Below are 16818 nucleotides of genomic sequence, written 5' to 3'. Positions count from 1 at the left end.
GACAAAAACAAGTAAACCATTGTATAGTTGTTCAGTTTACAACAATGCAGATTTCATTTCTGTTAACTTTACAATCAACCTGCTTAAAAATGAAAATTCTTAAAAAAAGGACAAAGCAAAACAAATTCTAGGGTTTATAATTATACAGGATTTGAAATAACAAAATACTTTGCAGACTTTTTTGAGTGTAAAAAACATTCACTCCATTTATTTTCCAGTCCTTTATAAAAACCTGAAAGTTCAGAAAACTAAAAAAATTGATAAATCACAGAATCACAGAATGATTGAGTCTGGAAGGGACCTGAAGGTTATTGTGTGCAACCCCCCTGCTCAGGCAGGGCCACGTAGAACCTGTGGCCCAGCACCATGTCCAGACAGCTTTTGAAAATCTCCAAGGTGGGAGACTCCACAACCTCTCTGAGCAACCTGTGCCAGTGCTCAGTCACCTCCTCACAGTGAAAAAGTGTTTCCTGACATTCAGATGGCACCTCCTGTGTTTCAGTTTGCGCCCATTGCCTCTTGTCCTGTCTCTGGGCACCACTGAAAATAGCCTGACTGCATCTTCGTTGCATCTTCCCTTTGTGTGTTTGTATACATTGATAAGATCCCCCTGGAGTTTTCTCTTCTCCAGGCTGAACAGTCCCCGCTCCCTCAGCCTCTTCTCATAGAAGAGATGCTCCAATCCCTTCATCTTCTTTGTAGCCTTGTGCTGAACTCTCTCCAGTATGTCCACATGTTACAAACCCTGCTCCAGCAATGTTGTAGCAGGGCCCGTCTCCAGCTCCCCACAGGCCTGTTTTACCTGGCCATGGGCCCTGCTGAGCCAGGCACACCTGCAGGCCCATGTCCTGGCCTGACCTCAACCTGTTCTCATTGCCAGTGAGGAGCCTGATGTCCAGGGCTAGCGCTGTCCCTGGTGTTCCCTGGCTCTTCCGCTCCTGACTGGGTGGTGGGATGGATCCTGGCTGCCAGGCTCTTCCATGATGCTCTGTGGGGACATCTCAACCCCATGGAGCTGTTGTCCTGTGAGACTTTCTGAGGCTGAGCTTGAGAAGTTGAGTACCCAGAACTGAGGACATAAGAAAACCATGGTTAGTCCCTTTGTGTGTGTGCCCTGAGATATTTTCTGTGAGATCATTTCACCTTTAAATACACAGAATGATTTTTTTCCCAGTATGAATGGAAGGCCTGTAGCTGGTACACTGTGGAACTTCTCTTAAAATTAAAAGTTGAAAAGAAAAAAAGAGAGAATTTTCTTACTTTCTGGAGATTTCGGTGATTTTTCTGTAGGACGATAATCAAACTGCTTGCTAACAACTATTTTTAAAGTAGCTACTATGTGCTTGCCACTTTTTAGGAGTTGGATTTGATGCTAGAAAATTTTATTCACAAAATGTTAAGTACTGCCAGCTGTAATGAATTTCAAGAGAGCAGAATTTTAAATACATGAATTATAGTATAATACAGACAGACCCTAGAGTTTTAAAAAGCAATGCTTAGAGTTCATATTTCCTGTTTGTACTAGGTGAATATGTGCACTCTGTCTTATATGGCTGCTGTTAATATAAATACATTAATACCATGAAACACTCAGTTACCTACAGGGCAAGGATAACTCTACAATGAAATGAACACATCTATGAGTGGAGAAAAGACAGAGACAGTGTGGTAAGTGCAACATGATACTGCATATATTTAGATACTGCTATTCATACTTTAAGGAGACCAAAATGCACATGAGGGAAGTGACATATGTCAGTACAAATTATATATACACGGGTTAAATTATTTCTATTTGTGAAAAATTTGATGTGGATGTGTCCAGACCATGCCAAGAGTGTGAGTAATCTTCCCCCCACAGACCCTTTCTTCTTCCCTTCCCAAACCCACAAGGCTTCTAAATTCAGGAGCATGTTTGAACAGAAACTTGAAGAGGTAACTCTCAGCAATAAGTCAAAATGAACCAAAACAAAAATAAAAATGGCTTATAAATGATCTTTTTTTTCCCCTTCTTTTAAGTCTTTGCAAGACAGAGTTTTCTTTTTAGGTTTGTTTTCATAGACTTTCTTGTTTGCTCTTAAAAATACATCCATACAAGACTCATTTGTGTTTTTCTTTCTGTTTTAGAAGGATATCAGCTGAGGTCTGCCTTAACTTTTTGCTTTTCTCATTAGTGTTGCAGTCCCATCTTTTATCAGTATCATTAATATATTATATAGAAAATGAAAGAAAATCAAACACATCTTCAATATGTATAATAGATAGTATTACATAGATTGATTACAGTTTTATACAATCAGTGCTCTGATTACAGTTAAATAAGAAGTATTCTACTTTGAAGGATAGCTTTATGAACAATAATACATGACCTTAAGTTCAGTTGCTTCTGTCCTTGGAACAGTTCTACTTTACATCCATAAGACCAATCTCTATGTGTACTAAGTACTTTCTAATGATTCTCCACCTCATTTTAGGAGGAAAAAGATATAATTTTTGGAAATAATTGAGTTGATGTTTTAGCTTGTTCCATCAAGGACATCATTGCTACAGAAGTTATTTTGAAATAAGAAAAATGGCAAAAGATTCAACATCCTCTGTGCTGTCTTCTGGTAATGTAGTTTCTTCAATATGCAAAGAAAGTAGATGAGGAGGTGTGTTCCCTTTCCTTCAGGAATCTGATCTGCTATTGCATGTTTCCTTCACTGACCATTGTATCAGTGTTATCAATCTCAGGCATGTGGAGTATGGTGCTGTGTGCTGTTCGCTCTAACAGGTAAGCAATATTTTACCTCTTCTTGACAGTCTCAGAACTCACTCTCATGCAAGCTTCATACTCCTCCAGGCTGTTTCCCATCTGACTAAAGTTCTCAAAATAGGAAAAGTAATGTAGTTTAAAATAATTACATTAGTTCCTATGGTAAGACTGAAATCTTTTTTCTTGTACCAATTTCTAAAACTATACTAAACTCCTATGTAAGTAGAAGTGCGTCTCAAGTACTATTACTAATTCTCTTTTCTATTTAAAAAATCTCAAAGCCTTTGCCATCTTCTTAATTTTGAAATTTCCTGCTGTCCTTAATATGGACAATTTTTTCTAATGTTGGAATTCACATCTTAAAAATATTTTAATGTTATAATTCAGCATCCAGTCCATGTCACTCATTTTCAGACAAAGAACATGAAAAATTAAATTCACACTTAAAAGAATCAAAGGGACTAAGAGTTGTTCTGTGCATTTTAATCTTAAAAGTGTCCAAATATACAGAAAGTTTTCATTTGGTTGTTTTTCTCCAACTTAATATTAGATGAGAAAAGTTTGGGAAAGCTTGTTTTTTTTCCTTAATAATGTTTAATTGCTTAAAAAAAAATCAAATTCTAATATACTATAGATATTTTCAAATATTTATTTTAACAGTGTCTTTGTTAATGCTGATGTGGAAGTAAATTTGGCAACATTGCAAAATTAGTGCTTAAACAAAAAAAAAACCCACTATTTAGGTTTTGTGTAAGTTTGAATTAATGTGTCTATAGCTATAAAAGACAGTGCATAAACACGGGAAAATAGACATGAGCACAGAAAATTGCAAAGGAATAGAAACTCTGCTATTCAGCAGTTAAGTGCAGGCTACCTTGTTCTTTATCAGAAGATTTTTCTAAGTTCTTTGACATCCGTATTTCAGTGGTGATGTGAAATGTGTTGTTTTTCCTCGATGGGAAGTGTTGAGTCAATGATCAAAATTTGAGGACACTTGATCTAACATCAAACATCTTGAGCTGCAGCCCACTAAATAGACTGGAAGAAAAGCTTTTATGCTTTTCACACCTTTTATATCCCCAATAAGGGGTCAGAAAATGCTTCTGAGTCTTAACAATGTGACAGTATTTTTTCAGGATCAATCCCAGCTACTGTGTAACATTAACATCTGCTTTGGGGAATCAATATCTTAAAAGTTACTCAGAGCAAACTTTAGGTCTATACTATAGCTCAAGCCACACTGACAGGTTGACAAGGCAGAGAAGGTAATTTATCCTATATGGCAGAACCAGGAACAGAGCTCTGTTCTGATCAATCCAGTAACAGGATAAGAAAGTGTCTCAAAGTAACATGTTGTGTCCATTGAACTTAAACAGCACCAATCTGCTGTTCATTTAAACCTTGCCTTTGGCAATTTTCTGGAACCCTGTGCTGAGCACTTCAGTTTTTTGTCCTTGGAGAAAAGCTCCTTTTAAAAAAGTTTGTATGTTCCAGCATTTAAAATGAATACCCAGATTTTACTTCAGAATATTGTCCAACAGAAAAAGCTTTGATCAAAGGGCAACTGATGCACATTTCATGTTGCTATACAAATATAATCTTGAAACTGTACACATTCATTTCAATAACTATTCAAAATTTTGTGTGTGTGTGTGTGTGTCTATGAATATATCAAAATTGAAATGTGAACTTTCCAGGCTTGGACTCTAAAAGGTCAATATTATTTGACGAGATTTCAAATTATCAGTTAAACTTAACTACATTTTACACTTAAAAGAAAAAGGTAAGAAAAAATAATCTTTAGTAAGACATTGCTTTGAGACATTCATAACTCTAAATCTATCTATTCATTAGATACTTTCTAAACACATGATCATAAACACATTTATCAATCTGGCAGAAAAATACCTCTGTATCTTTATCAGTATTCCTTTATGATGTCTATTCATTTCTCTCATGTAAAGTTTAGTAGTGTTCATCAGGCAGATAATCACAGAGGTTGGAAGAGACCTCTGGGATCATTGAGTCCAACCATTGCCCTGACACCACCATGTCAACTAGACCAAGGCACTAATTGCCATGTCCAGTCTTTTCTTAAACACAACCAGAGATGGTGACTCCACCACCTCCCAGGGCAGCCCGTTCCAATGTCTAATGACCCTTTCTGAGAAGAAATGCTTCCTAATGTCCAACCTGAACCTCTCCTGGTGAAGTCTGAGGATCTGTCCTCTTGTCCTATTGCTAGTTGCCTGGGAAAAGAGGCCGACTCCCACTTCACTACGACCTCCCTTCAGATATTTGTAGATGTCAATAAGGTCACCTCTGAGCCTCCTCTTCTCCAGGCTAGACAATCCCAGCGCCCTAAGCCGTTCCTCATAGGACATACCCTCTAGACACTTCACCAGCTTGGTCGCCCTCCTCTGGACTCGCTCCAACACCTCAACATCTTTCTTGAAGTGTGGGGCCCAGAACTGGACACAGTATTCAAGGTACGGCCTCACCAGTGCCGAGTACAGAGGGACGGTCGCTTCCCTAGACCGGCTGGCTACACTATTCTTAATAGAGGCCAGGATGCCATTGACCTTCTTGGCCACCTGGGCACACTGCTGGCTCATGTTTAGCCGGCTGTCAATCAGCACCCCCAGGTCTCTTTCCACCAGGCCGCTTTCTAACCACTCTTCCCCCAGCCTGTAGAGCTGCATGGGGTTGTTGTGGCCGAAGTGTAAGACCCGGCACTTGTTCTTGTTGAACCTCATGCCATTGGTCTCGGCCCATCTATCTAACCTGTCCGGATCCCTCTGTAGGGCCTTCCTACCCTCCAGGAGTTCGACACTGCCACCCAGCTTAGTGTCACCTGCAAATTTACTGAGGGTGCACTCAATCCCTACGTCTAGATCATCGATAAAGATATTGAACAGCACCGGTCCCAGAACTGAGCCCTGGGGAACACCGCTAGTGACCGGCTGCCAGTTGGACTTTGCCCCATTCCCCACCACTCTCTGGGCTCAGACACCCAGCCAGTTTTTAACCCATTTAAGAGTCCACCCATCCAAGCCCCGGGCAGCCAGTTTGTCTAGGAGGATGCTGTGGGAGACAGTGTCCAATGCCTTACTGAAGTCTAGATAGACTACATCCACAGCTCTGCCCTCATCTACTAAGCGGGTCACTTTGTCATAGAAGGAGATCAGGTTGGTCAAGCAGGACCTGTTGGCTGTCCCCGATGCCCCGATTGTCCTGCATGTGCCGTGTAACGGCACTCAGGATGATCTGTTCCATCACCTTGCCTGGCACTGAGTTCAGGCTGACAGGCCTATAGCTCCCTGGATCATCCTTCTGGCCCTTCTTGTAGATGGGCATTACATTTGCTAATTTCCAGTCAGCTGGAACTTCTCCAGTTAACCAGGGCTGCCGGTAGATAATAGAGAGTGGTTTGGCAAGTTCATTTGCCAGTTCCTTCATTACTCTGGGGTGAATCCCATCCGGGCCCATAGCTTTGTGGGTGTCCAACTGGCACAGCAGATCACTAACCGTCTCCTCCTGGATTACGGGAGGTTCACACAGCCCCCCATCCCTAACTTCAGGCTTGGGAGGCTGAGTCTGCTGAGGACAACTGGTCTTGTCATTAAAGACCGAGGCAAAGAAGGCATTGAGCACCTCTGTCTTTTCCTTATCCCCTGACAATACACTACCTTCCTCATTCAGCAAGTGGTGGAGGCTCTCCTTGACCCTCCTTTTGCTGTTAATGTATTTGTAGAAACTTTTTTTGTTATCTTTGACTGTAGCAGCCAAATCAAGCTCTAATTGAGATTTGGCCCTTCTAATCTTCTCCCTACATGACCTGGCCATGTCCCTATAGACCTCCCAAGTTACCCGACCCTTCTTCCAGAGCAAGTAGGCTCTCTTTTTTTCCTTAAGTTTTAGCCTAAGTTCTCTGTTTAACCAGGCCGGTCTTTTTCCCCGAAGGCTTGTCTTCCTACACACCAGGACAGCCTGCTCCTGAATATTTGGCAATTCCTTTTGAAAGCACATCCAGCCTTCCTGGACTCCTTTGCCCTTCAGGACCAACTCCTAAGGGACTCTGTCCACCAGCCTCTTAAACAGGCTAAAGTCAGCCTGCCAGAAATCTAAGGCAGAAGTTCTACTCTTGCCCCTCCTTACTTCCCCCACTATTGAAAACTCTAACATTTCATGGTCGCTATTCCCAAGTCAGCCACCAACCCTCACATCTCCCACTAGTCTTTCTCTGTTCACAAACAGCAGGTCAAGCAGGGCCCCTCCTCTAGTGGGCTCGTTTACCACTTGCATGAGGAAGTTGTCCTCCACACGTTCTGGAACCTCCTAGATTGCTACTTCTCTGCCATGTTGTATTTCCAGCAGACATCTGGCAAGTTGAAGTCGCCCACGAGTACAAGGGCCGGCGACCAGGTGGCTTCTGACAGCCGCTTGTAAAACGCCTCGTCCGCCTGCTCATCCTGGTTGGGTGGTCTATAACAGACTCCCACCGTAATGTCTGCCCTGCCGACCTTCCCCCTGACCTTTACCCATAGACATTCAACCTTGTCATCCTCATCATCCTCCTCAATTTCGACACAATCCAAGCACTCCCTAACATACAGCTCTACCCCACCGCCTCTCCTGCTTCTCCTGTCCCTCTTAAAGAGCTTATAGCCATCCATAGCAGCACTCCGGTCATGAGAGTCATCCCACCATGTTTCTGTGATGGCAACCACATCATAACCTTCCTTCTGTACAGTGGCTTCTAGCTCTTCCTGTTTGTTGCCCATGCTGCGTGCATTGGTGTAAATGCACTTCAGCTGGGCTAGCGGCCTTGCCCCCGACACAGGCCTGTCGCCCCTAGGTTCATTTGCGGTTGCCCTGATCTTATCCCTCTCCCCCATCGAACCTAGTTTAAATACCTCTGTCTTTAAACACAGGTCTTTTTAATGTGTGCACAAAGGTTTGTAGAAGAAAAAAGAGCAAGTGAAAACGATCCTACTTCTCATACACTTATTTGCATAATCATTCCTCTATCATAACGTCAGGATAACTTGTAAATCACAAAAAAATGTTTGGGGAAGGAGAATATGGGTGTGCCTACATGACCCACATGTAACAATTGGCCTGCATAAAAACAGCTCTTAAGACTGAGTGAAGCCACTGTGTGTGTGTGTCTGTGTGTTTGTGTGTATCTGTACTGAATAAACAAAACTGTCCAGAGGGCTTTTGCTAAAAACTCATCTTGTTAAACAGGAAGATAAGCATTAGCCCCAAACTAATGGTGATCATCAGCTGGATTCAACAGTAACTGGGAAATACCAAAATGACTTTTGAAGCAAGGGAAAAGCAGCAGCATGAACATTTCTAGCATGGGGATAGAGACCTTGGAAAGCAAGCATCATGGAGGTCTGTCCCTGCTGGGAATGACCCCAAGGCACCCAAAGACTGCCCAGGCTTAGTAGCAGAACCTCCCCATGGGTCACTGAGAGCAGCCTGCACCCAGTTAGTAGAGTGACAGTACCCAATTATTAGGAGGAGGGATCAAAAAAATCCCATAACAGAATGTAATGTGTTGCTTCAGATTTACATGCTAAACAAGGTATCTGTTCCTTTAAGTCTGTCACACGAAACTCTGTAAGTCTAATACTCAAGGGTCAGAGATTTTGCACCGAAACCATTAAAAAGTAGAGGAAAGCATGAGGTTTTCCTCCATATCTACTTGATATATGTTCTATGTCTCAGCAATGAGACTGCTCTGGTAGATATCAGGACAGCCATGTAGTAAAAAAATCCTAGGGTTAAGCTTATTTTCAACTCTAATTAATTCTGCTACACACTTAAGATATTCACAAGACAATCCTACCCGATACCTTTACATGAGCGCACACTTCTAGCAGTACAGATTCAGAACCTGGTGTCCCCTATAGGCTTTCTTTTTCAATGTCTTCAGAGGCATTCTTGTTCCAACATTATTTTACTTATTTGGAGGGATCTGCTGTAATACCATTTTTAGAGCTAGCTCTTTAATACCTTGCCTCGTTGCAGTGTTGTAGAACTAAAACCCAGATTCCTGCCAGTCTGCCATGCTGCATTTTGCAGGTTCATTTTATAGATGCAGTACCACAATTCACCACTCTAGCCTTATCCAGTCATACATGCAACAAATCTCATTGATATCTGTGAGTTATCAGTGCATGCAACAAGGCAGCAGTGTGCTGAAATGCTCTGATGAGTAGGAGCAACCTGACATACCTACGGTACTGAACGGTAGCCCAAAGGATTTACATGTTCAGGTAACACTAGGCAAAATTGCAGTAAATCCTCTGCAAATGCCACCCCTGATGCATACGTGCAAAAAAAAGTAAAAGTAGTACAAGGAAGAAAGTAGCATATATAAGAATGCTTAACCATACTTTTCAAGGCATCAGTGAATGAAATAAGAAACATCACTCAAATTATTAGAGAGAGAGTTTATTTTCCATTAAAATATTATGTTTGAAAAATGGTACTGTATTTGGTATAGATGGCAAGGTTTTGGTAGTGGGAGTGGGGGGATGCAGGAGTGGCCTCTGTGAGAAGAGGCCAGGGTCTCTTCCATGTCAGACACAGCTGTTTCCAGCTGACGCCAACAGACCGACCACAGGACACAGCTGAGAGCAGCAGGCAAGCTGATGGTGTCCGTGGGAAAACACGTTTAAGAAAGGGAAAAAAAACACTGGACAGGCAGAGGAGGAGGAAACTAACAGAGAAAAAGCAGAGGGAATGACAAAGTCAGAGAAGGAGGAAGAGGAGGTGCTCCATGGTGCCAGAGCAGATACATTGCAGCCCATGGAGGACCCCAGACTGGAGAAGGTGCATATTTCCTGAAGGAAACTGTGTCTTGTGCAAAGTCCATGCTGGATCAGGATAAAAGTGTGTGAGGAGGAAGGAGCAGCAGAGAGGAACTGTTATATTCTGTAAACCCATAGTAAACTCTGTGAGTGAGCAGCTAGGTGGGAAATTGGATGTTAGCCAAGGTTATCCACCACAGGTATACCAGCATCTTGGAACTCATTGAAGGACAACGAGTATGTTGAGGAACATGAATATTTTTTTGTCACTCATTGTAGTACATCACAAATAGCGCATGCAGTTCTAGGCCCCCTGAGACAGGAAAAGACATCAGTAAACTAGACCAAGTCCACCAGGATGGTCATGGCTGGAGCTCTTGATCTTTGAGGAGAGGCTGAGGCCTTGGGTGTGACGGATGTACTCAGCTCCCCTTTAACCAAACTCAACAGTACTTTGGTACAGGTTCCAAAGGAGGTAAAGGCCTGAGCTGTGGCCAGTCCATGAATTCCCCTGGCTTCAATTTGTTCTCTGAAAACCCACAAAGGAGCAGAGTGAAACAGTGAACATCGATGCATATGAACTTGGATAACAGATCATCCATCAATACATGAATAGCAGGTGGCTTTTCCAAGACTCATTTATCAAGGAATGAAGAAAGTTGTGGATACAAGGAGTCTCATGCATACCTTTCCCATTGCATGTGATTTGACTATGAGCCTATCACTTTATCCCATAAATATGACAGCCTGAGTGAGCCTTCTTTGAGCTCTCCCTGCTAGGCAGTGTGGCTGCATGGCGGTGATCTCCCCTTGAGCTAGGGTGCCTCTCAAGGTTCCTCCTCGAGGCAACGAGATCTTTTACTAGTGACAGATCACTGTATGAGCCTAGTTTGAGTTCTCCCTGGATGGCAACTGGACTACATGCCAGGCAACTCTCCCCTTGAGCAGGGACATCTCTCAAGGTTTGAGATTCCTTACCTGAGACTAAGAGATACTTCCTCACCCAAGGTGAAGAGACTCCTTACTCACAACAGATCCTCAGTAAGTGACTGATAGCATCTGAAATAATACCGATGAAATCCACATGTCTAATTCCTTTAGACATAAACTGTTGATGAAGCCTGAGACTAAGATTGGACCTAGCCGCACCTAGACTACTCTCTGAGAAGGAGCTTAGAAAGCAACAGGATCTACTCTGAACATTGTGACTCAACGGGAGGGTGACCCTTACCCTTTTTGTTTCTGGTCTCTGTGCAAATCATTCTAGCTTGATTATAACTCAATTTTCCTTTGTATGTCTCTTCTATGTAGTAAGTAACAGATTGAACCTTGCCATTGCACTCTGTTAAGTTGCACTTTTACGAATTCGTATTAAAATGATTTTTGCTAATACTTTTGAAGGTGATTCTTTAAGCAATCTAAGTCACTCATTCGCAGCAAAATGATGTAGTCAGCAGGATCCTAAATCAGGATTTGTGACACTGGGACTTTTTCAGCTTGGAGAAGAGCCAGCTGTGGGAGACCTAACAGCAGCCCATACCAGTGCCTATTGCGAGGTTACTGAGAAGACACAGCCAGAGTCTCTACTGATGTGCGTAACAGGAGAACAAGAGACAGTAGTCCCAGATTGAAACAAGAGGATGCCAGCTGCATATATACGAATAAAAATTTCACTCGGAGGATAATTAAGCAGCAGAGCAGGCTGCCAAGAGAGGTTGTGCAGTCTCTGTGGAGTTTTTCAATACTCAGTTGAACAAAACCCTAAGCAATGTGGTCTTAATGCACTGTTAATCCTGCTTGGAGCAGGAGGTTGGACTAGGTGACCTCTTGAGGACCGTTCCAGCACAATGAGTCTGTGATTCTACCATTTTTGCTTTTTTATGAGTCATATGCAATACCTTCAGTGGCAAGGGCAGGAAAGTTGTTCAAGTAATTCAACAGAGAATAATACTTTTAAGAGTAACATACTCTCACCCTATAAAAGTTTATAAAATGTTCTCAACAAGTACTTTCTCTTTGATTTATCCACTTTAATACTAAGATTCAGTTTCTAAGTATATCATTCCAACTGTACCAGCAAACTTAATACATTGCAGGTCTCACAAACTCTTGTAGATTATTTTTTCTTCTTCACCTCACCTGCTGAAAGGAAGTAGGATGCTTTAGTCTAGTAAAACAAAAAAATTGGGAACAAATGTTTAAACAATCAATTAAAAACCATCTCACCCCAAACCCCAAACAGTTTTTATGTTTAGGTTTTTCTAATCGTTAACTTCACTGAAAGCTCTTTCATTAAATTTTTCCATGATTTACACACATATTTTATGTAGAAAATATTTTGCATGTGCATGTAAATTTATGTGCAAGTATATGATTTACAGCACATTAAGGAATTCTCTCCTGGAGAGTCCCATGCCTTTTGGACCTTACCTGGATAATTTATATTACTAGCAAGGCAGTACTCAACCACTTTTTTACTGAGGCCATGCACTCTGTGTGGCTTTGGGGGAAAAAGACTGCATCGCTCACAACTCTGCCTTGCTACCACCAGTGTAAGTGCAAGGATATTGCTGCAGAGGGTGAAAGAGTTTCTAAACAGAATAAAATGACATGTGTATAAAGCATTTAGGCACTGATTTATACCTGTAACAATACTTTTCTTCTTTCAATTTATGTTATCACAAGAAATACTTGTTTAAGTTCCACTTATGCAATTGTATAGTTTCTTGTATAAACAGGTGGAATGAAATGGAGAACTCTGTCTGGCTCCATTGAAATCTGTGCAAGGGACATTTAACTTCAGCTCTCTGATAGAAGCAATGAAGGATAGATATGTTTTTACATACATACTTAACATAAGTTTATAAAATTTATATTTTTTCCCAACTGCTGGTCTTTTGTAAAACAACAAAAAAATAAAAATGTATGATCACTCTGTACTCCATGCCAAAACTTTCTAACAGAATAATTCATAATGCCATCCAAGAGGAGAAATATGCTTTTAAATGTTCATTGTACCATCTATTTATTTTATTTTTTTAAACAATAAAATCAAACTTACCTGTATGTCTGTGTTAATATCATATTAATTAAATAAATTTATACATATCTTTTATATAAAGGCATTTTCTAGAAAAAAATTGTAATCAGATTAATATGCTGGCAAACATTTTAGAATGTTGTTCTTCAGATCTGTAGTTAATTGTCTAATTGAGGTATCATATTCAAAATGCTCAACAGCATATTGGCTTTCATTCAGTTCAGTGGAATTTCTCAAAGCAGAATTTACCACATCTAATTTTAGACATGAGCAATATAAACTTTCACATCTGAGTTCCAGTGCAGGAGCTTGCTTCGTTGTCTACTTTCTAGACAGTGAAGAGAAACAAGATGTTGTAAGTCTGATTGTTCTGGTTAAATGTAAATATTGACTCTGTAATGACAACAATCACATCCTAGACATGTCTATTTATTCCTATTGAGACAGCCTTGGTATTCATCTGCCTTTAGTCATATTAATTCTTTAATGAATTTCGCCTTCATTATGTTGAGAATGCAGGCTGTTTTCAACTTTCTCTCTCTCTCTCTCTCTCTCTCTCTCTCTCAGACTCACATATGCTTTCCTATGCCTACAAATTTGTGTATTTAAGGGTAGATCAGCATAGATTACATTCTACTTGTAGAAACTGGCAGATTTAAGGTAGATCTGCTTGAATTACCTTCTATTTGTACAAGAAAATAAGTTGTAGTGTTAAAGAGATATATGCATGCATGCCTAGGTCGATTTCCATACATATGCATTTATATTAGGACTTCTACAGTTACGTTAAAAAATCATTAATATATCTCTCCAGTAAGTCTCTGCATGTAAATTGGGAAGTGGCTAGTAATTAAATACATTACTCCATTAAATTCAGAAGTCTCACTTAATAGGTTAATATGAAGATAAGGCAAGAGCTACTAGCAAAATGAGAATTTTATAGTGTATGTGTAGATACAGACATAACTATATTATAGAAATTCAGATAAGAAGAAATACCTCTCTTTGGATTAGTGAATGCAAAACAGTGGTGAACAAAAGGTAAGAACAAACTGACTAACTTAGTCTCTGGAACTTACACTCAATTTACATCAATATACCAAAGAAAAATTTGAAAAAGCAATGAATAAAGCAATGACAGCATGCTGATGATCAAAAATATTTTTCAGAGCGTAAAAAAAAAATTGACAAACATCCACAAGAATCTTCTAGTAGTAAAAGACTTGGCACAACTGACAGAAGAAAATGAATGTTAGTTGTGAAAAGGAAAATAAACCAACCTAAAACACAATATCCAAATTTCTCATTACCATTCTCAAAACAGATCTTAAATTAATTATGGATGGTTATCAGAAAAATCAGCTCAACTTTCCACATCTTTGAAAAGGCAAGGGGTAAAGTAGGAAATCTTAGGGAGTTATTTATTTAATAACAAATTTATGAGTATTGTGTGCTTAATAGGTCTCTATTGCATCTATACTTTAAAAACAGAATGAAGTATTAGTCATTGTATCTTAAAAAAAAAAGAGAATATATTATATCTGACAATGTTATAGTAAATAAAGAAGGGGAAATGAACTTCTTTATTATTCCAGATCAGACTAAGTAGGGAGACTTTCAGCTACCCTTTTGCTAGGTCTAGGAAAGAAAGAAAGAACGAACTAGAAAATGAACGAGGAAAAGTGTCAGAGAAAACCAGGGGTATGGAATATTTTTCACAGAGAGAGAATAAATAGCTTTGGTTTCCTCAGCCTGGCAAAGTACTGTATAAAACTGTATGACTAGAGAAGATGAATAGAGAGAGGTTTTTAGGGTTCAGTTTACTTTCTCAGAATAAAGAAATTAGTAGGAAGAATATTAAAAGGAAAGAAAAGTTCTTTTTTATACATAAAAGCAAAAGTGTTGAAAAGGGGATTGAATTCATTATCAGAAAGTCCTAAAAACAATGGTTGCCAGAAACTGGTTGATAAAAGATCACTTCTTGGTTATCCTATTTCTTTTGTTCTTTCTCCTGCTGTCTATTATCAGGTAAGATCAGTCCTGGTCTGAAACACTATGCCTTTCTTATCATCTCATCTTATAGGAGATATGCCAGTTTGCTGCTTAAGTAGAAAATGTGTCTTATTGCAGCTGCTTCCCTGCACAGACCCTCTTTTGTGGCAAAGTGGGAGAGCAGTCAGAGTGATTTACACAGGCTTTGCTGCAAAGCTTATTGATGTTGACAGGACACTTTCCATGAACTTCAGTAGGATTTGGCCAGGACAGGCATCTCTCCACCTCTTAAGTACTATGAGAAGGTAAGTACTACGCATTCTATAGCTTATACAGCCAAACAGGAAAAAATAAGGGTGTTTATTTCTTCTTTGGTAGTTATCCTCTGGAAAATGCCTAAACCAGTCAGGACTGCAGTGGACAGCTACATATGATGATGTGAAATTATGAATTTTTTTAGGAAATATTAGGATGCTAATGCAGTTTTCAGAATAGGGTATGAGGCAACAAAAAGTTGGGATGAAGAAAGAGGCTTTCCAGAGTGCTATTTTTTGGCGTGTGGCAGTCCCTGAAACATTTATAAGCAGCCTAACACAGAACTTTTTATTTAACTGATTCACTGATCAACAAGGCTGTAACAGCAGTAGCATTTCTTCCAGGTATGATGGAAAAAAATGTGAATCATGCATACTAGTATACCTATATAGAGACATGTATTTGTATTAAATATTACATCTATTTTCAGCTCAGATTGAACTACAATATTTCTACTCATGAGAGATTCGCACTACAATGAGGAAAATATATTGCATTGCTTGACCTACTGTCAGGTAGTGAAGTAAGAGGAAGATAAGTGAAAATATCTGATGGCCTCTTCAGTTTGATGCACAAAACCCTACTTGAATTATCTGATGAATTAGCAAGCACAGCAATTAACAGAAGGGTCTATTTTATTTGCACTAACCATCCTGTGCCCTAGAGGAAGCCTTAGTACATTTTCTCTGTTATATTTTAAAACATCATGTAGAAAGATGAAAAGTAAATAGAGGGAAAAATTCAATTTTACATTCCAATGAAAGGAGAGGTTATCATAAAGCACATTTCCATATGTTTATTTTTGTGTGGGGGAGGGAGGAGGTGTGGGGGGGATTTTTTTCAAATGGCTGCCATAGAGATATTTCCACCTGGGCTTTCTCAGTGTGGTTTGTTATTTTTTCTCTTTCTTATTCATTGTTTACATAAGGTTTTTTTTAATAGAGTTTGATGGGGTTTTCTTACTGCTGATTAACCTAGAGAAAAATATTTTCATTTTTACAGATACATTTCAGCCAAAAATAGTACATACATATATCTAAGAAAGATATCATAGCAATATTTTTATCTGTTATCTCCATCAATCCTTATGTCAAAGATAAGTGCGGGATCAGTAAAAATATTACTGGTAATAATGGAGAAAAGAAAAGTTAAAACAACAAGGAAAACTTTCCTAAGCATCAAATAAGAACCATTTAGAATGTGGACGACAGCTTGTGACTGTACTTATCTCAGTTATTCCTTTCATTCTGTGACTTACTATAGTTTCACTGATCTTCCTTTGAATCTTTGTGCTACTGAATGGAAGTTAATGAAAGTGCAGTTGCACAAAGGTTATACTTGTTGACATTTGAAAGCATAATGTCCCCAGGGAAAGGAACAAAGAATAGAATGATCTTTCTTGTATGTATATGGATAAACACAGAAATATATAATGTCAATTAAAATAGGGGCATGATTTGAGCAACAACCTTCTCTGAATGTTAAACTACTGTTCCTCCTGTCTTTAAATGAGTAAAATTGTTCCTGATACTCATCTGGTATTTTCCCATATTTAACTAGAGGCAAATAAAGATTTTATTACTCTTCTGTTTAATTTCAAATAGAGAGGCTTATGGATTTGTTTGAAAGATATATAAAAAATGGCTCATTGTAATGTATTCACTCCTAAAGATTTTATCAGTGGAAGAACGATGAAGGCTACTTTTTTGAGTGTAATAAGGAGAAAAAATCTAGTCTTACTGGATCGCTAGATCCTGGATTAATGAGGGCATGGTTATCTCTTTAAATAATATTACTTTTTAATAAGATTAATACACCTTAAAAGTGTTCCAGGCATCCCTTCATTTAATAGGAGGTTTATATTTTTTCTTGATTTAAATAGCAAGCTA

This window comes from Nyctibius grandis, chromosome 2, assembly GCF_013368605.1.
Source record: "Nyctibius grandis isolate bNycGra1 chromosome 2, bNycGra1.pri, whole genome shotgun sequence".
NCBI lineage: Eukaryota > Metazoa > Chordata > Aves > Nyctibiiformes > Nyctibiidae > Nyctibius > Nyctibius grandis.
This window is presented reverse-complemented; position numbering follows the sequence as displayed.